Source organism: Esox lucius, chromosome 19 (assembly GCF_011004845.1).
Source record: "Esox lucius isolate fEsoLuc1 chromosome 19, fEsoLuc1.pri, whole genome shotgun sequence".
Lineage (NCBI taxonomy): Eukaryota > Metazoa > Chordata > Actinopteri > Esociformes > Esocidae > Esox > Esox lucius.
In genome coordinates this window covers 3469922-3490939 of record NC_047587.1, presented here as the reverse complement: position 1 = coordinate 3490939, position 21018 = coordinate 3469922, and the positions used below count along the sequence as shown (strand labels likewise).

Here is a 21018-nt window from a genome sequence, read left to right as displayed (position 1 = left end):
AAATCTCATCCTAGTATTTGCAGCAATCCTGAGAACATAGACTGCAGAGCCAAGGAATTACCAGGTACTCCTTTAAATATGTTGGGTCAAAAGGTTACATGTGATCCTGAGGTCGGACTGATTTGCAACAACAAGGATCAAGAAGGACCAGCAATATGCTACAACTATGAGATCAGAGTCAGTTGTTGTACTATTTGTCACACAACAACCCCACCAACTACTACTCCAGTTACAACTACACCCCCAACAACTACCCCTACCACAACCCCATCAACTACAACTATGATTACAACTACACCCCCAACATCTACCCCTACCATAACCCCATCAACTACCACAGAAACAACTACTCCCCCAACATCTACCCCTACCATAACCCCATCAACTACCACAGAAACATCAACACCCCAAACATCTACCCCTACCATTACCCCATCAACTACCACAGAAACAACTACACCCCCAACATCTACCCCTACAATAACCCCATCAACTACCACAGAAACAACTACACCCCCAACATCTACCCCTACCATAACCCCATCAACTACCACAGAAACAACTACACCCCCAACATTTACCCCTACCATAACCCCATCAACTACCACAGAAACAACTACACCCCCAACGTCTACCCATACCATAACCCCATCAACTTCCACAGAAACAACTACACCCCCAACGTCTACCCCTACCATAACCCCATCAACGACCACAGAAACAACTACACCCCCAACATCTACCCCTACAATAACCCCATCAACTACCACAGAAACAACTACACCCCCAACGTCTACCCATAGCATAACCCCATCAACTTCCACAGAAACAACTACACCCCCAACATCTACCCCTACCACAACCCAATCAACTACCACAGAAACAACTACACCCCCAACATCTACCCCTACCATAACCCCATCAACTACCACAGAAATAACTACACCCCCAACATCTACCCCAACCATAACCCCATCAACTACCACAGAAACAACTACACCCCCAACATCTACCCCTACCATAACCCCATCAACTACCACAGAAACAACTACACCCCCAACATCTACCCCTACCATTACCCCATCAACTACCACAGAAACAACTACACCCCCAACATCTACCCCTACCATTACCCCATCAACTACCACAGAAACAACTACACCCCCAACATCTACCCCTACCATTACCCCATCAACTACCACAGAAACAACTACATCCCCAACATCTACCCCTACCATTACACCATCAACTACTACTATAGAAGCAACTACATCCCCAACATCTACCCCTACCATAACCCCATCAACTACCACAGAAACAACTACACCCCCAACATCTACCCCTACCATTACCCCATCAACTACCACAGAAACAACTACATCCCCAACATCTACCCCTACCATTACACCATCAACTACTACTATAGAAGCAACTACATCCCCAACATCTACCCCTACCATAACCCCATCATCTACCACAGAAACAACTACACCCCCAACATCCACCCCTACGGGTACCTCAACGACTCCTCTTACACCCTGTCTGCCTGGTTGTCACTGGTCAGGTTGGATTGACACTAACTATCCCGAATTTGGACCAGGTGGAGGAGATTATGAAATTCTAGAAAATATTGTTAAATCTCATCCTAGTATTTGCAGCAAACCTGAGAACATAGACTGCAGAGCCAAGGAATTACCAGGTACTCCTTTAAATATGTTGGGTCAAAAGGTTACATGTGATCCTGGGGTCGGACTGATTTGCAACAACAAGGATCAAGAAGGACCAGCAATATGCTACAACTATGAGATCAGAGTCAGTTGTTGTACTATTTGTCACTCAACAACCCCACCAACTACTACTCCAGTTACAACTACACCCCCAACAACTACCCGCACCACAACCCCATCAACTACAGAAACTACTACATCCCCAAAATCCACCCCTTACACAACCCCATCAACTACAACTACGGTAACAACTACACCCCCAACATCTACCCCTACCACCACCCCATCAACTACAACTACAGAAACTACTACATCCCCAAAATCCACCCCTACCATGACCCCATCAACTACAACTACAGTTACAACTACACCCCCAACATCCACCCCTACCATATCCCCATCAACTAAAACTACAGTAACAGCTACACCCCAAACATCTACCCATACCATAACCCCATCAACTTCCACAGAAACAACTACACCCCCAACATCTACCCCTACCACCACCCCATCAACTACAACTACAGAAACTACTACATCCCCAAAATCCACCCCTACCATGACCCCATCAACTACAACTACAGTTACAACTACACCCCCAACATCCACCCCTACCATATCCCCATCAACTAAAACTACGGTAACAGCTACACCCCAAACATCTACCCATACCATAACCCCATCAACTTCCACAGAAACAACTACACCCCCAACATCTACCCCTACCACCACCCCATCAACTACAACTACAGAAACTACTACACCCCCAAAATCCACCCATATCACAACCCCATCAACTACAACTACGGTAACAACTACACCCCCAACAACTACCCCTACCATTACCCCATCAACGACTACTACAGAAACAACTACATCCCCAACCTCTACCAAAACCCCATCAACTACAACTACAGAAACTACTACATCCCCAACATCCACCCCTACCCCAACCCCATCAACTTCAACTACGATTACAACTACACCCCCGATATCTACCCCTACCACAACCCCATCAACTACAACTACAGAAACAACTACATCCCCAACATCCACCCCTATCACAACATCAACCACAACTACGATAACAACTACACCCTCAACATCTACGCCTTCCACAACCCCATCAACTACTACTACAATAACAACCCCAACATCTATCTTTACCATAACCCCATCAACTACAACTACAGAAACGACTACATCCCCAACATCCACTCCTATCACAACATCAACTAATACTACGATAGCAACTACACTCCCAGCATCTACCTCCACCATAACCCCATCAACTACAACTACAGTAACAACTATACCCCCGGCATCTACCTCTACCATAACCCCATCAATTACTTCAGAAACAACTACACCCGCAACATCTACTCTTACCACAACCCCATCTACAACTCCAATAACAACTACAACCTCACCATCAACCCCTATGACTGTACCAACTTTATCTCCAATAACTACCAAGAGTCCTACCTCTACCACAAACCCGACATCCACATCCACACCACCTCCACCCAAAGACTGTCCATATGTTGATCCACCAAGAAAGGTAACTAATAATTTTATTGAAGTTTTATTTCATAGTTATTGTAGTTCAGATCAAGAATTGTTTTTTACTTATTGGACTGAACCATACATTTCCACTTCAGGATGGTGATTCTTGGAAGCCAAACAACTGCTCAACTGATACGTGTGTGAATGGTACAATTATAAAAACGTTTGTGGACTGTGAGGATGTTGAAGAGCTTGTGTGTGTAAATGGATATCCACCAGCGAAGGTCTACGACGAGTTCGGTTGCTGTTTTCACTATGAATGTGAATGTAAGTTAAAAACAAAAAGTTACATTCTTTTGACTAATCCACATTCGCTCCTTCTACTAAAATACATTTTTTACCCCGGTATAGATAAGTGATTGAATTGTCTTTTTTTTTTTTGTGTCTCAGGTATTTGCTCTGGATGGGGAGATCCTCATTACGTCACATTTGATGGACAATATTACAGTTTCCAAGAGAATTGCACCTATGTTTTGGTTAAAGAAATTGTTCCTCGTTATAACTTCAGGATTGAGATTGACAACTACAACTGTGACAAATCTGGACTTGTGACCTGTCCTCGGTCTCTGTTTGTCTACTACAAGTCCTATACAATTGTTCTCACTCCTATCAACACGGAAACAACAACTAGTTTGGTAATTCTAACTATGCTATGTAAGAGAGACTGGGGAACAAAGTTAAATGAGGTTTTGTTTTTTCAAATTCCAATTAGCTTTATTTGAGAAACAGCAGCTGTTCTTTTGGGTGGTCCACAAAGATGCAACAATTGAATAACTCATTGTAGGGTATATTCACTGGTTATTGTATATTCATTGGTTTTGAATTCTTTGTATTTTCATCCAAATATGTTTTCAATTAACCTTTAATTTATATTATATTTTGCCAGTGAAGACACTTAAGTGTTTCATTTATTCCTGTTACAATTGTAACATTTCCCTTTTGTTACGCTGTGTAACTGTAAATGTTGCACTCTGTAACTGTATATCCTTGCAAGCTAAGCACAATATGGCTTGGTAGCTGAGCATTTGTTCATAAAAATATATTGCAAACCTAATTAAAAATTTATTTGCATAATTATCAAAAACCTAAATGTTGCTTTGTTCCCTGGACTTCCTATTGACTGAAAATTATCTTGCCATATTTTTAAACCTTGTCTGGTAGTTTAAGCATACATGCATAACCAAAGACTGGGATTCCTAATTTAATCTCAAACCCTCCTCCTGGTCTCTTTCCCGCCTCACATAAGATGCTGTTCTTCAGCTACAGTAGTTATTTATTTAGCAATGCACCCTCTCCTACACACACTGGTTACATTTTGATTAAACCCTTTGATGGTGCCATCATAGCAACAAAAGTAGCTTTAAGGGAACTAAAACATTTGTGACAGTTCAAGAATTCCACTTTCAGTTTAAATTAAATCAAGAGACAAACTAGTGCCTTTGTGAATAAAATGTCCCCTGTTCTGGACACCGTTCGGATCTAATCTACAGTAATGTTTCATTGTAAAGTTATTCTGTTCTCTAGTGCCTCTCATAATGTCACAGTATATTTTCTTCATTACTCACCAGGTTACCATCAATGGTAAGCAGGTCTTCCCCACTTATTCTAATGAAGACCTCATGATCACCAGCACTGGTGTCCAGTTACTGTTGAAGATCCCAGCCATTCAAGCAGAAGTGATGTTCAGGAGTATTCAGTTCAGCGTTTCCCTGCCTTACTCCCTTTTCCACAGCAACACAGAGGGACAGTGTGGTAAGTATGCTGGATATATGGTCTCTAGTACACTTCATTTTGACCAGTTGTGCATGTAGGGAACAGGGTTCAATTGAGGATACATTATTTTGACAAAACACAAATTAGTCATACTCACATGGTTGCATGAGTGGCTTTCTTAAGGTCACGCCACAGCATTTCAGGAGTGTTGACGTCAGGACTGACTTGGCAAAATCTAAGATGAACATTTTCTGCTGTAGAAGTTAGTCTGTTGTAGATAATTTACTTTTGTGTTTGTAGGGTTATTGTCGTGGCGCATGACAAAACCTATTTTCAGCTTCAGATAATGGACAGTTACTTTGATATTCTCCTTTAAGATTTTCTGATACAAGTTTGAACTCATTGTTCCCTCAGCGTTAATAAGCCGTTCAGGCCCTGAGCCTTCAAAGCATCCCCAAACCATGATCCTCCCTCCACCATGCTTCACAGTAACTTCAGAGGTTTTGTTTTTTTCACCTCCAAACATAGTTTTTCCTCTGCAAAATAAATACATTTTCATCTGGTCTGTCCATAGACCATTGTCCCAGCAGTGTTTTGGAAAATCCGGGGTTTTTTTGGCAAATCTGAGGTGGGCATGAATGTGTTTTTGGAGAGCAGTGTGGTAATTACTATGTGGTAATTATACAGCATGCCCTTGCTGTGGCCTTAGCTGAATGACCAGTCCTAGGTAGAGAAAATGGCACTAAGTTTTCACCATTTGTTGACAATCTTTCTTTGGAAAGTCTTTGGAAATGCTTTTTTTGCCTCTTCCATCCCTTTGAACCTCAACGACTCTATTCCTGAGGTCTTCTGATATTTATTTTGATAGTCATATTCCACTAAAATCAAACTTTTAATTATTATACATTTTATAACCCCCTTCTTCTCCCACAATTTTACAAGTATCCAATTCCACTGTACAGCCTTGTCACCCTGCATGTTTGGGAGAGTCAGAGATATGCTTCCTCCGAGACCTGTCCGAACAACTGGTCTGCTATTTTACACCCCCTTAACCAGGAAGTCAATCTGAGCCAACATGTCAGAGGAAACCCTTGCATACATTACCTCATTTATAGCCAGGTTAGTGGCTCCCGCTCCGCCAGAGACGTTTCTGGAACACGGAGGCACAAGGATATCCCCAGACAACACCAGCCTAATATGCACCCCACAGCCTTAGCGATGCAGTATCATTTGCAAGGCAAGTGTGTAGACCACTGGGAGGCCTGACCTTGGTGGGTCTTTTATTTTGCCAGGGCCTCCCAGACAACGCCAGCCCAATATGCACCACCCTACCAGACCCCCCCCAGCCATAATCGTCAGTGGCACCCCCGGGGCTTGAACCCACAGCCATAGCGACACAATAGACCACTGCACCACTGGGTGGCCAGACTTTATTTTGCCAGGGCACCCCTAACCCACACCTGTCATGGAACAGCTGTTTGTGAGCTGTTTGTGTTTGACCAGTGTGATCAATGAAGACATGTACATATAAGATCAGTCCATTAATGCTCATTCAGGTATTTCTGAAGGGTAAAAACCTTCTCATGCAGCTGTACATATATGCTGAAGAACAAACGTCTCCACATAGTCATTCTGTCAAGTAGCACCTTTATTAACATTCACAGTTATGTTAATAAAGGTGTTCATTTTTATTGCATATTATTATGTTTTGTGCCAATGAATAGGACATTACACATGTATGACTAACAACACTGCACCTATTCAATGAAACCTTGGCAGTTAAATATTATAGTATTTCTAGTGAGAAGGTTCACTGTCATCCACAACCTAAACAGGCATCTCAAGTGTAACTGCTCTGTTAAACTGACAGGGTGGGGGGGCATTTATGATGTCTGTGGATCACTAAAATAAGGACTGTGATCTCACTTAATCAAAACCATTATATGTACATTTGGGAGGCTAGCTTAAGTTAGCAGTATGGCCTTTTATCACTTGGGCCGGTTGAGATATCTTCTGAAATATCCTATACAAGATAATAACTAATCCTTTGCAAATCATATATTCTGGGGTTTTGTAAGAGAACAAGCACATGTTATTATCAAATTGAATGTGATTGTTTTTTGACATGAAATTAACTTTTGTTTTCCTCATTCCTGCATGTATTCTATATTTATAAAAGGCACTTGTGACAATAATAAGGAAAACGACTGCAGATCTCCAAACGGTCAGATCGCTCCGTGTCCTGACACGGCCCATCGGTGGCAGATTCCTGATGCCAATAAAACCTATTGTAAACCTGCCCCCCCCCCACCACCACCCCCCCCACCACCCCCCTGCCAGCCAGACAGGACAAAGATCTGTGACATCATCATGAGCCAGTAAGACCTCTTCTTATTTTTCTAACTTAATATAACTGAAAGGTACACTAATATTCGACTACACGTACTGTTTACCAAACAGGGAGTTTTTATAGGTTATTGTTGTTATACTGAGCACTATTGAATTCCGCCCTGCTTCACAAAGCCCATGTTGGGCGTACGATGGTTGATATTTCAAGGTGATCCGCCCTGACATGTTGTTTGGCCCAGCATGGTTCGGCCCTGTTGTATTTTAATTTAAATGCTTTTTATTTGGAAGGGTCTTCAAATCATGCCATGACGTGATCCCACCGGGACCTTTCTTTGAGGCCTGTAAATACGATGTCTGCCACCTGACAAATAAGACGATCGGCTGCTCCAGCCTGGAGGCCTACGCCCAAACGTGTGTGAAACATAGCGTCTGCATTGACTGGAGGGGATCAACTAACGGACTATGTGGTAGGAGGGAACTTTGTGCTAAATATACGTTTTGGGTCCCAAGTAGCACTGTATTCCCAACCTAGTGGACTGCTCCTCACAAGGCTGCTACCACATGTAGGGTGTAGAGAATAGGGTTTAATCTGTTTAGAAAATAGGGTTCATTTTGTGTAGGAGAATATGGTTTAATTTGTGTAAGAGAATAGGGTTCAATTTGTGTAAGAGAATAGGGTTTAATCTGTTTAGAGAATAGGGTTAATTTTGTGTAGGAGAATATGGTTTAATTTGTGTAAGAGAATAGGGTTCAATTTGTGTAAGAGAATAGGGTTTAATTTGTGTAAGAGAATATGGTTTAATTTGTGTAAGAGAATAGGGTTTTATTTGTGTAGAGAATAGGGTTTTATTTGTGTAGAGAATAGGGTTTAATCTGTTTAGAGATCAGGGTTTAATCTGTTTAGAGGATATGGTTTAATCTGTGTAGAGAATATGGTTTAAATTGGGACTTAATATTACATGTTATGAATATTTTTCATCATCATGATTTATCTGTATTTTGGCAGCCGTGTTTTACAAATGGTGTAGCTCACATTTGTCTTTCCACCTTTATGATATTGCAGCATATAAATGCCCTAAACCCAAAGTGTATAAAGCATGTGGCCCGGCTATCCAGCCAACTTGCAATTCAAGGTATCCATCTTCTTTTTAAGACCATAAATTAAAATACATATATCACCTACATTCTGTTTTAGTCTGGCAGTGTGGTTGATAGTTGGTGGCTAATCTGTATACATTGTCGTTGTTTTTTTTTAAATCACAGATACTATGAGAAGTACATACAGCCATGCGAGGGAATCCCATCAGACCAAAAATTTGTGTGTGATGAAGTCAGGGAGGGCTGTTTCTGCCCAGAGGGAACCATCTTGTTCAATACATACTCTGGCACCTGTGTTAAAAACTGTGGTAAGGTTGTTTCAGTAGACTAGTGGTGGTGGAGGTCGTTCTTTGGTAGTTTTTGCCTGTTGAACTGAATGTTCTGATAGGGACGATAAAATCAAAGCGATTAAGACTTTGACATCACATTAGATTGCAACACGGTCTGAGAAATACGTTGTTTTAATGTGTTTCAAAGTAGCGCCATGTACACCATAGTAAAGATCTGGTCTTCTTTTAAAGGATGCACGGGACCTGATGGCACCAATAAACAGGTACTGTAGAGGTGATCAGCTAACTTGGAAGAATCATGCCTCAGTGTATTTGCATTTAACCAATGACTGGTTATAGCTGTCTTTATCTGGTATTATTGTCCTCCAAATGTTTTTGTATAGAACCACAAAACTTATTTCCATCAGTTTACTAGTTTCAGTCAAGTTTTTTGATTGCACACACAGACTGACCCAATATAATGCAGAGTGCAGATGACTGCTAGTGTTGAGGGCTCATAACGGAATCACAGACAATCAACAAACATGTACGTTTCAATCAACGGAATGAGAAATAGAAGGTCATACTTACAGAACAAGTGTTTTTTCTCAAAGTTGGGGTGGCGCATGTTTCCATGCCTGGATACCTGTTGTTAAAATCAATCATGTATTTAATTAAGCCCTTTTAACCAGCAAGTCCTCTGCAGATGCCCTGCCTAAAACCCCACTGAGCAAGCATGTAGAAGCAAAAGCACAGTGGCTAGAAACAACTCCACCGAAGGCAGACCAGAACAAACCTAGAGAGGAACCAGGCTCTGAGATGTTGTCAGTTCTCTCCTAATTTTGAAATCTAATAATGTTGTGTTTGTTCCCCCCCCACATAGCCTGGCGAGACTTGGCGGAGTAACTGCCTTGAGTGTGATTGTAACAAAGACACAATGAGTGTCCAGTGTAGGCCAGTGGTATGTCCAACACAACAAGTTGTTACTTGTAAGGAGGTTGGTGAGGTGCTGGTCAAGGAAACAGTGGACTGCTGTCAGAAAAACAAATGTGGTGAGTAGAGACAAGATTTCAACAATCTGTTTGGCATATGACAAAAGTACTAGGAGTGGAATGATAGCACAAAACAGGTGTAGATTACTAGGTAGCTAACACATGTATCGAGCAAAAAATCTAGTTCATAAAAATAAAACCCCCAGTGCACCAGTGGTCTAGAAGCCAGCAGAGTACTAGCTAATTTCCCCTACTGTTGATTACAATACTGTTGATTAGAATAATTTTAATTAACATACTTTCACTTTATTGGTAATACTTTTTTGTTTTATTTAATTATGTCCTATAGCACTGACTTTGATCATAATTACTTTGTTAACATGCCCACAGATTTGTGATGTTTCTCTGGATATCGTGTTTTTACACTACAGTTTAATTTTGGTTTTTTTACACCATAGTTTGGGTTTTTTACACCATAGTTTAATTTTGATGAACAAGAATTGATGCCTGGTTTTTGTCAATGAATCAACTGTAAGCTGCTGTGGGTGTGACCGTGTGATAACCACTGGAAGAGATTTTAAAATACCCCGCCCCTTTATCCCACAGTGTGTGATGTGAGTGGCTGTCCACAACCACCCCTCTGCCCACTAGGAACTGAGCTGAATACATCAAAGGGAAGTTGCTGCCTGACTTACACCTGCGGTAAGACTTCTGACTATTATGATGGACTTATAATATAGGGGCCTGCATGCACAAATGCCATGCATTTTTTTTGATTATCCTGTTGTTATATTACATTACTTTCCCTGAACATTAGGGCATGCATACTTAGATTACTTTAAAAAAGGTAGATTAGCTTTAAAAATGCTTTTTCCAAATTTGACTTACAAGATAATATTTTTACCCGCCTACAAGAAATTTCGATTAATTCCAATCATGACATGTTTATTATGCAGATTGAATTTAATAATCATGCATATTTAATTTAATTGATAGAATAAAACTATTGTGTACAAGGAAATTGTACATTAAAATAAACATGTACTCTGGTCATGCTTTTGACAGTGACTTAATGGTCCCCAGAAAGGAGAGTTTTGGGAACCACTAACCTACTCTGATTAAAATGGCTGTTCAGAAACTGTTGATTGATGCTTTTGTTGTCTGTCCACTCAGTTCCCAAATCTGTGTGTGTCTTCAACAACAAGGAATATCAGGTGAGGAACTGTGTGTTTTTTATTTTTATAATCACTGCAGAAAGCAACACTGTTGGCAGGTTTTCATGAAATAAACTAATTGCTTATTCAAGTCAAGATTTCCAAAAGGGTTTCCAAAAAACCTGTCCAGAAAGACAGAATGCAAATAATTTAAACCCTGTATTCAATAGAATATAAAACTGAGACAACATATTAAATGTTGAAACTGAGAGATTTTTATGTTTCTTGAAAAATATATGCCCACTGAATTTGAGGCCAGCAACACAATTCAAAAAAGCTGGGACAGGGGCAACAAAAGACTGGAAAAGTTGTATAAGGTTTAAGAGGAGTTTTAAGGAGAGGGACCATGCGGATTGTTTTAGGCATACAGTTCATAAGCCAGCATCTGTGATCGTATAGGGGGTGGATTAGTACACATGGCATGTTGTCTTTGTACTATTTTCAATTACATATAGGGATACATGATTTGCATCTACATTAGTATTAAAACACAGATGTACCATTGTTTGATGATGTTCTATTTATTTATTTTAACTTAAAGTTTTATGCTTGTATAGTTATTTTATCAAATTAGTGTATTGGGTGCACTGATTATTAGCAAGTATTTAATTTTTTTGAAAAATATAGATAATTTATTCTTCCAAATATGCCTTGGGTAATTTTCCTGTTTATTAGATTAAGTGTGCAGCCATGTGGATAATCAAATTATTTATTTATTAATAGTTTATCAATTGTGTGTTAATTGTTATTTATTAAAAGATATTATGATGTATGATTTTTTACTCCACAGCCTGGGGATGTTTGGTCGTCCCCTAGTGATTCCTGTGTGCAGTATAATTGCACAAACATAAAAGACAAGTTCATCCCTGTGGATTCCAAAATACAGTGTCCAGATTTCCGTCCAGAAGACTGCATCCCTGTAAGTACATGAGAGAACAGCTGAATGGAGGGTAGAAAATGAGCAGGAACTCTGCACTTAAACCTTTATCTTAACCCTTTGATTGGCTAAATCACTGAACATGTAAAATTAGTGTGTTATGCATCAATGTAAATTCATTATTACAGCAAACAGAACATTTTTTTTGTAATGTGGGATATTTTTACACGTTAAGTATTTTAGCTCTATATTTTTATACTGCCTGCCCCCCCGTGAGATTCGAACCCACAACCATGTTGTTGCAAACACCATGAACTTATCAATAGATCTACAGATGTGGCACATCACTTGGTTTTATCAAGTCACAATTATTTCATGCCCTAGTAAATAGTTCAGTAGACTATTATAGACAAACTATTGAAATCCAAATTTGAACTGCATGCTGTACTTTGACATTACAGGGAACTGAGACGACTGATGCAAATGGCTGCTGTGTATCATGTAAGTCTTTTTTATGATTTCTTGATAAATAGTTATGATAATGTGAAATTGTATATAGCTGTATTCACAAACTTGTTTATGAATAATATCTACTAATCCAATGACCTTTTTTAAAAATAATGATACTGCAAAATAAATGTTTTCCGTTTTTGTTTATAAGATTTATTACTAATTTACAAATGTAATGGTAATTTGCTGGATTTTAATAGCCTGGAATGCAAAATCTGTTTTGAGCAAACATTCTACTTGTAAACAGTGTTGTTGGAAATGTTGCATATTAATTACAATTACTGTTTAATTATGAATTTGTCATTATAAATGTGAATTTTAACCTAGTGATGAAATTCACATGAATTATCCCTGCAGTGTCATTGCCAGGGAGTGGAATGCCTTTAAATAGACTTCCTCAAAGGCTAGGTTGTTTTACGAAGTCACCATTGATTTCCAGATAAGGAAATCCAGCTAAGCCCCAAATGTATTATGATTCTAGCGACGCCTCTGGGGTAAACTCACCTCTTCCTGACAAACTCTGTCTCTCTCTCAGGCACACTAAGTAACTGTGCTGTGAAGAAGAGCACCACCTACCTCCAGGTTCATGACTGCAGGTCTGTTGTACCAGTGGAGCTGGCAGCCTGTGGGGGAGCCTGTGGAACATCTTCTATGTGAGTAGAACATCTCTAAATAATAAGATTGTGTATCACTGCTGACTGGAGGCAGGTCACAGGGAGAACTTTTAATAAAGAACTAAGACATTACATAACAGAAACTAAGACTTGAAAAGAGAAGTTACACCAGAACAAAATCCAAATGACGACCAACAAGAGACCCAAGCAAGGAACTTGAAAAGGGACAGTGATCAGGAACACATGTGAGGTAATAATTATGACCAGGTGTAAAAATAAACCTGAAATGATCAAAAGCCAGAATGGCTCATAAGAGAGGAGTTCATCTTTTTTGTAGCGAGAAAGCAGTTGATTATACAGGTACACCCCTTAGACAGGACATGTTTCAGATAGGAGCAAGGCAAGTAAATGTTCAACATGTACATGGTACCTTTTAATCCTCCAGAAATTTGAGAACTCAGTGGAAGTTTGGAATTTACCCTGTTGACTCATGGCAGAATGAATCATTGCTGTTTTTCCTAACAGTGCTGTTGGTGTTGTTCCGTTTGCTAGGTACTCTGCAGTGAAAATGGGCTTGATGCACTCCTGCTCCTGCTGTCAGGAGTTGTCGACCAGTGTGAGGCAGGTGGATATGGTCTGCTCTAATGGAAAGAAGACCTCTCAGTCCTATACTTACATTAATAAGTGTGGCTGCAGTGTGACTGAGTGTGACGACAAGCACTAATGTATTCTGTTCAATTTACAGTCTCTTAAAATGAATGTAAAAAAAACTTTTTATGTAAAGAGACAGTCTGTGATTCAAACACAACAGGGATATTCAATTTGAAAAAATGGTGATACCAGTCACAGATTGACTCTTTTAACTGTAGGACATATTAAACACTTTCATCTAAATGATTTGTCTAAACATATTAAACTACTTTAACTTCCATCTCTACTTTATTATTAAAAACAATCTGTTTTTCTATGCAAACTTATTAAACTTATTCAAAGCATGAACTCATGACCTTTCTGTTTTTTCACATGTTGTTTGCTGCATACATGAATTATGTGGGCAAATTATGCATTACAGAAAATATTTATTATTTCATATCCAACATCTCTGTTATTTAATTTAGCACAAAAGCTACTGTAGGCCACTATCCACTGCCACATAGAATATGTCTGATCTCAACTCCAATTCTCTGGCATCCATAGATAATTCTCTGATGTCCAACTTTTCCTCAATACACATTTTTGTGTTGTAGTGTTAAATAACAATAGTCGATTCATTGAAAAAAGACTATTGACCATTGAATATGAACTATTACTATGATGAATTAATTACGTGTATGTTTTTTTGATATGCGTAGGGATCACATTATCATTCGTAAAGTTGAAGTGTACCTATGATAACAATGACAGACCTCTACATGCTTTGTAAGTAGGAAAACCTGCAAAATCGGCAGTGTATCAAATACTTGTTCTCCCCACTGTAGTAATAATAACGGCAACTTGTTAAGTTTAGTTATGATTATGTTTCAATTTGCTTATCATTATTTTTGGACGGTGGTGCATGGTTTACTGTCGTAGCATAGCGCATTTTTATTTTATGAATAATTTATATATCAATATATTGTCCCCCACCAATTTATATTGTGATTACGGCCTTGATTCATCGCTACATACGCGTAGGGATCACATTATCATTCGTCACAGTGATTCATCGCTACATACACCGCCGTTCAAAGGTTTTGGGGTCAATCTCCTTGTTTTCCAAAAGAACATACAAGAGTGGAGGACTGTTTTTAAACTAGACACTCAAATGTATTTGTCCTCTTGCTCCTCTTTCTATTCTGGTTAGACCCAGTTTGCACTGTTCTGTAAAGGAAGTAGTACACAACGTTGTTTGAGATCTTCAGTTTCTTGGCAATTTCTCACATGGAATAGCCTTCATTTCTCAGAACAAGAAAAGACTGACAATTGCTGATGCTCCAGATACTCAACTAATCTTAAGAAGGCCAGTTTTATTGCTTCTTTATTCAGCAGAACAGTTTTCAGCTGTGCTAACATAATTGCAAAAGGTTTTTCTATTTATCAATTAGTCTTTTAAAATGATTAACCTGGAACACAGGACTGATGGTTTCAGACTTGGACTCAAGTCGCACTTAAGTCACCAATATATTGACTTGTGACTTGACTTGCGATCTGTTTGAAAGACATTTAGACTTGTAGTCATTGGACTCGTGCCTTGGAAGGTAAATATAGAATAGCTAAAACTAAGGAAAAACCTGCCTTCCCTACTTGTTCTGGTCTGGTACCTCAAGCGATTCAAGTTGAAAGTCACATAGGTAACATTAGCGAAAGTGAATCGGTTCCATTCGTAGAATTCGCATTTGGCTACAAAGATTTTTAACATTTAGTGAGAAGCCTGATGTTAGCTTGCTGTCAAGAACTGGGCGCTGTTTGCCAGCTAGTTAGTTACAGTAGTTAATAACTAGCTGACACATATAACCACACCGAACACAGAGAGATGTTCACTCATTGCTAACCTATGTATAATAGTCAGACAATTTGCCTAATGGCTGATAGAATAGGCCAGCCCCAGCCTCAACATGATCATACTTCAATTAAACATAAAATGCATGTTTATAATCAATTGAATGTTGCAATTCAGTATTAGTGTACTAGATTTTCAAATGCTGATTTAAATAGCCCATAAAATAATAGTCATCCCCAAAAAGTGCAACTTAAGTTGAAAGGACTTGCTTTGGACTAATAGACTATAACAATAGCCTATAATGCTTAAAAGACTTGAGACTTGACTTGGACTTGCTTGCAGTGACTTGAAACATGACTTGTCTGAAGTAACTTAGATAAATGTCTAATGGTTGCTGATAATGGCTCTTGACGCCTATTTACAACCCCATTTCCAAAAAACTGTGACGCTGTGTAAAATGTAAAGAAAAACAGAATGCAATGATGTTCAAATCATTTAAAAACTATAGTCCATAGAAAATAGTACAAAGACAACATATCAATGTTATTGTTTCTTGAAAAATATAGGCCCACGTTGAATTTGACATCAGCAACAAGTTTAAGAAAAGCTGTGACAGGGGCAACAAAAGACTGGAAATGTTGCGTTACACAAAAAAAAACCTGGTGGAACATCTCACAACTAATTAGGCTAATTGGCAAATAATCATTAACATGACTGAGCATCCCAGAGAGGAAGTCTTTCAAAAGTAATGATGGGGAGGGATTCACCACTCAGTGAAAGACTGCGCAGCCAAATAGTGCAACAATGTAAGAATAATGTTTCTCAACGTAAAATTGCAAACAGTTTGGGTATCTCATCATCTATGGTACATAATATCATAAGACGATTCAGAGAATCCAGAGAAATCTCTGTATGGAAAAAAACAAAGCCAGCATCTGTGATGAAATGGGGGTGCATTAGTGCACATGGCATGGGTGACTTACACATTAATGCTGAACAATATATACAGGTTTTGCTGCCATCCAGACATCTTCTTTTTCAGGAAAGGCCTTGCTTATTTCAGCAAGACAATGCCAAACCACATTCTGCACATATTATGACAGTATAGCTCTGTAGTAAAATAAATCATTGAAAACATTTGGGGCATTATGAAACAAAAAATATGACAAAGAACAGCCTGAACAGTTCAGCAGCTGAAATCTTATAACAAGCAAGAATGGGAAAACATTTCACTTTCAAAACTATAGCAATTGGTCTCCTCAGTTCCCAAACACTTATAGAGTATTTTTAAAATAAGGGGTGATGCAACACAGTGGTAAACATGCCCCTGTCCCAACCTTTTAGAAACGTGTTGCTGGCATTAAATTCAAAATGGGCATGTATCTTTCCAAAAGCAATAACATTTCTCAGTTTCAACATTTTATATGTTGTCTTTGACATTGAGGGAGTGGTTGTTGTCCTGTCACCACAATGCCATTTTTTTAGTTTTTAGTTTAATGCCATTAAATCATGGCATTAAACTAAAATAGGTTTACTGGAAACAATGTTTTCAACCACATTGTTTTTAACACCTTTTAATAATATGTCCCTTTCTCCATTGTAAACATGGCACAGAGAGGGCATGGCAGAACAAGAACACAATTAGAAAGGGGAAGATTATTCGTTCTGAACGAATGTACCCCTTCTAAACCAAAGTTTCTCCATATTTGATCAGCAGAATTCGTGTATAGCTATTATTAGGGAGCCACCTGGTGGAGTGCTTCTGCATCTGCACTTAGCGCACTTACGCATATGATCACGTGGATCGAGCAGAACAAATGTGCTCGGAGTTTGTGCTGTGAACCACGCCGGGTATGATTAACGTAATATTTTTTATGAAACACAAACATTTTAGGTTGGCAACTCAAATGAATAATATCGCCATTCAGGAAAGCGTGGAATGCAATGAACAATGTAAAGTTTTGTCCAATATATCCAACCTTATTTCGTGATAATAGGGTTGCTACACGTCCCGTATTGAAAAATAAAATGTCCCTTACAGAATCATGACGGAATGCGGTTAATCCCGTATTTACGTGCATACCATATTCTAATGCATGCACTATGTTTTCACAAGCTTGGATTTTCGTGAGAAATAATAAAATCAAAAGAGTTTCATGAGACATAACGGAGAAAAATGAAATCAGAATGACAGTCGAGTTGTCTGTGAAGCACATCTTTCGACACACTGCATTGGAACAATGTCTCGAGTAGTGATGGGCTGCTATGCACACACGCTCGATACTGTTCCGAGCTTTTCAATACCCCTACCCACACTCACTGTATCGGATCCAGGTTCCGAAACATTTCTGGTCACCCGACGGCAGGTGTCGAAACTGTCACGTGATATTTAACGAAACCACCAAAAGTCGATTGAGTGTCCGAGACTTGACTGCCACAGGCTTTGAACTTGTGGCAATACCAATAGCTTCGAATTCATTCTGTCAATTTGGTGCAAGAGAAAAATGTGTGAGATGAATGAGTGATTGTGAGAGTTAGCTGTGTGTGTTTGAAAATAGTCTGGTTAGTAGAAAGTTGTTTTAAAGTGCTTGTTGCATAGCACAGATTTCCACAATTCTCCGGCGCCTGAGCGCCCTGCCGATCGGTGTCGACACTTTCAAACACAAAGCTCTATTTAGCAATTGAGGTAAAACCTTTCCTATCAGACTGTTTCACCAGTGGTCTAGTAAATAGTGTCGCTTTCTATTGAATAAGGCCACGCTGGTTCAGATCCCGCTGATCTTAAGTTTTTTTTTTTTTAGCAATCTTTATTGTTGTTCAAATAATGTCTCATTTACTGCAAAGGGAATAGTAATGAAACCCTTCTCACCTACATGCCTTTATCATCCAAAACATGATGGAGGAATGGTTAAATGAAAAGCAAGTTGGAAAAGCAAGATGAAAGTGGGATACAAACCCCATATTTTACAAGAAGCACACGGACCAAACTGTTGAGCCACGAAACACGTTCTCCTAATGTGGGAAAATGCGTCTCTATGGACACTGAACATCTGATTTTTATTTCTCACCGGCAGATGTCACTCAGGTAAAATGTTTTGAGCGTTTCATAAAGCCTCGACACAAATGTTTCGATTGTCTTGGTGTTTCGAAAAGCATCGTTCTGCCCATCACTACAGCAGCCAAGAGAGCCTGGGGGGAAAACAGTTGGCATTTAGCTGGATAATTGATGTGGGGCCTGGTTGATAAGGAGTGGAATCAGATGGGAGCAATAACAGGAGGGAATGGCCACTGATAAACTGAGACCGCTGCACCGGATTGGCTGCAGCGTCACCACCTGACGGAACACATGAAAAAACAATTTAATGTACTGTAAGGAAAACAGGGTTATGTATATTATCGCTTTATTAACAAAAAATAGTTTTGCAATATATTTTGCTTTATTTATTCTTCTTAATTCTTACTACTTTGATGTCAGGTGCCATGTCACAAGAATTTAATTGCGCAGCATGACACTGTGTTATTCGGTACATTTCATAAAAAAAGTTGAAACTTGAACTTGAAATTATTTGCACATTCTGTATTTATTTGCATTTTACACAGCTTTCCCAACTTTTTTGAGACTGGTTGTACATTATTAACAAAAAGGTACCAACTTGATAACAATTTCCCTGTGAATATTGCAGCTTGCAGTTGTATATATAATGAAAAAACCTTCCCATATGGAACAACTATACATTATGTAACTGATGGTGATGGGACCTGTATTACTGCCAAGTGCAAAGAAAATGGAACCATTGAAAGGACAATGGAACCCTGCAACACCACTAATGGAGCTCCAACAACATTAACAACAAAGACTCCCACCAATGGGCCGACGTCAACGATATATTTCTCAACATCCTCTACTTGTATCCCAGCATATTCCACAACATTAAGTCCAATATCAACAACACATGTAACCAATGCCCCAACCACTATTACTAGGACAACAACCACTAAAACTTCACTCTGCGCCACCACTCCTGTTTGTGATTGGACAGACTGGATTGACAATTCTTACCTCTCAGTGGAAAAGGGGGGTGAAACAGAATCCATATCTGGTGTTCATAATTGCAGCAAACCAATGGAAATAGAATGCAGACCCAAAATAAACAACCACATTTATTTTGATGATGTACATCAGAAAGTTGAATACAATCCCGATGTTGGACTGGTTTGCCACAATAAATATCAAATGCCACCATGGTGCTACAACTACGTAGTCAGACTAAAATGTTGTGTTGAAGAATGTAGTAAAAAAAACTACAGAAACCCCAACTTTAGAGACCTCAACCCCCAACACAACTGAAAACCCATCAACTGAACAACACTCAACCCTGAAGACCACTAAGATACCAACAACTGTACAACCCTTAACCCCTAAGACAACTGAAGAAACAGCAACTGTTCCAGCCACAACCAGCAAAACATTTGTACAAACCTCAAACCCTACAACAACTGAGTTTTCTGTTCAATTAATATATCTTTTAATGACCATAACTAGGGATGCACCAATACCACTTTTTAAATGCCCATACCGATCCTGAATACTGAACCTCTGAACAATATCGAGATACCAATCCAATACTGACATTTTCCTTTTGTTGACATGCGCCACAATTGTCATAATTCTTGGAATTAAATATAATAAACAACAATAAGTCAAATACCCCACTCGATAACTTACTAAGGAATTTAAACATCATGACTGAATTATATGCCATACAAAAATTGTATATTCAAATTTTATATTTATGACCCTAGAGGGTGGGGCTTCCAGATTGATGTGACAGGTGGGCAGGACATCCGGTTCGTAGGGTGGTGTCTTATGGACTTCCTGTATGACGTTTGTTCGGGCGGGATTTTTGGAATGACGTATGCATGTCCGGTGAATTTGTAATTAATAATAACATCGATGTGGCCATGTTTTGATGTTTAACAACGACTGATGATCAACAAAAGGGTGCCAGGGTCCAGCAATTCTATAAACCCCCGGGATTTATCTTCTGACAAGTGGTACAACAGATATCCTACTACCGGTGGGTGTTAACCTTTCATGTTTTATGGGATGATTGGCGTGGTCTGTGTATTTAAACCACTCAGACATCGGTGATGGCCATTCAGTCTCGCCTGAGTAAACCTACCTACACAATACAAAACATGGTGGATTGTGCAGCGATCAATGTTTTGGGTGAAACACCGTTGAAAGCTAACAACTTAACCGCAGCTCAGCGATTTGGTAAGAAATTACAAATGGACTGCAGAGATGCATTCAACATGGCAGCACCGAAGAAACTGATGCAGAGTTGAACATGAATCCATCATCTGCACCAGGATTTGTTGGCACGGGATTGGAAGTTGGACAACCGTCGGATCAGTGGATACATTTTCAACCCAGGGATACCGGAGGTTGCATTTTATGAATTAGCCAAAGGCCAAGAGTTTAAGGCCAATGTGACTGATCAAGTGGTTTTTAATGCCAGTTTATTGAACACCTTTTGAAAAGTGGTTTATTTGGGGCCAAAACAGGGCACACATAATACGGTTGATGTACTGTTTAAAGTTGTCGAG

The 21018-nt window shown here is 39.3% G+C and overlaps 1 long non-coding RNA gene across 1 annotated transcript; it reads left to right on the top strand.

The window, feature by feature from the left end:
* Positions 1-14: 14 nt before the first annotated feature.
* Positions 15-13928, top strand: LOC106024767. The gene is made up of 16 exons (XR_003777445.2): positions 15-3288; positions 3389-3560; positions 3684-3928; positions 4862-5045; positions 7186-7384; positions 7644-7822; positions 8419-8488; positions 8619-8761; positions 8975-9006; positions 9606-9774; positions 10321-10416; positions 10888-10928; positions 11719-11847; positions 12267-12306; positions 12851-12968; positions 13482-13928. It is a non-coding gene; the product is annotated as a mucin-2 (long non-coding RNA).
* The last annotated feature ends 7090 nt before the right edge of the window (positions 13929-21018 follow it).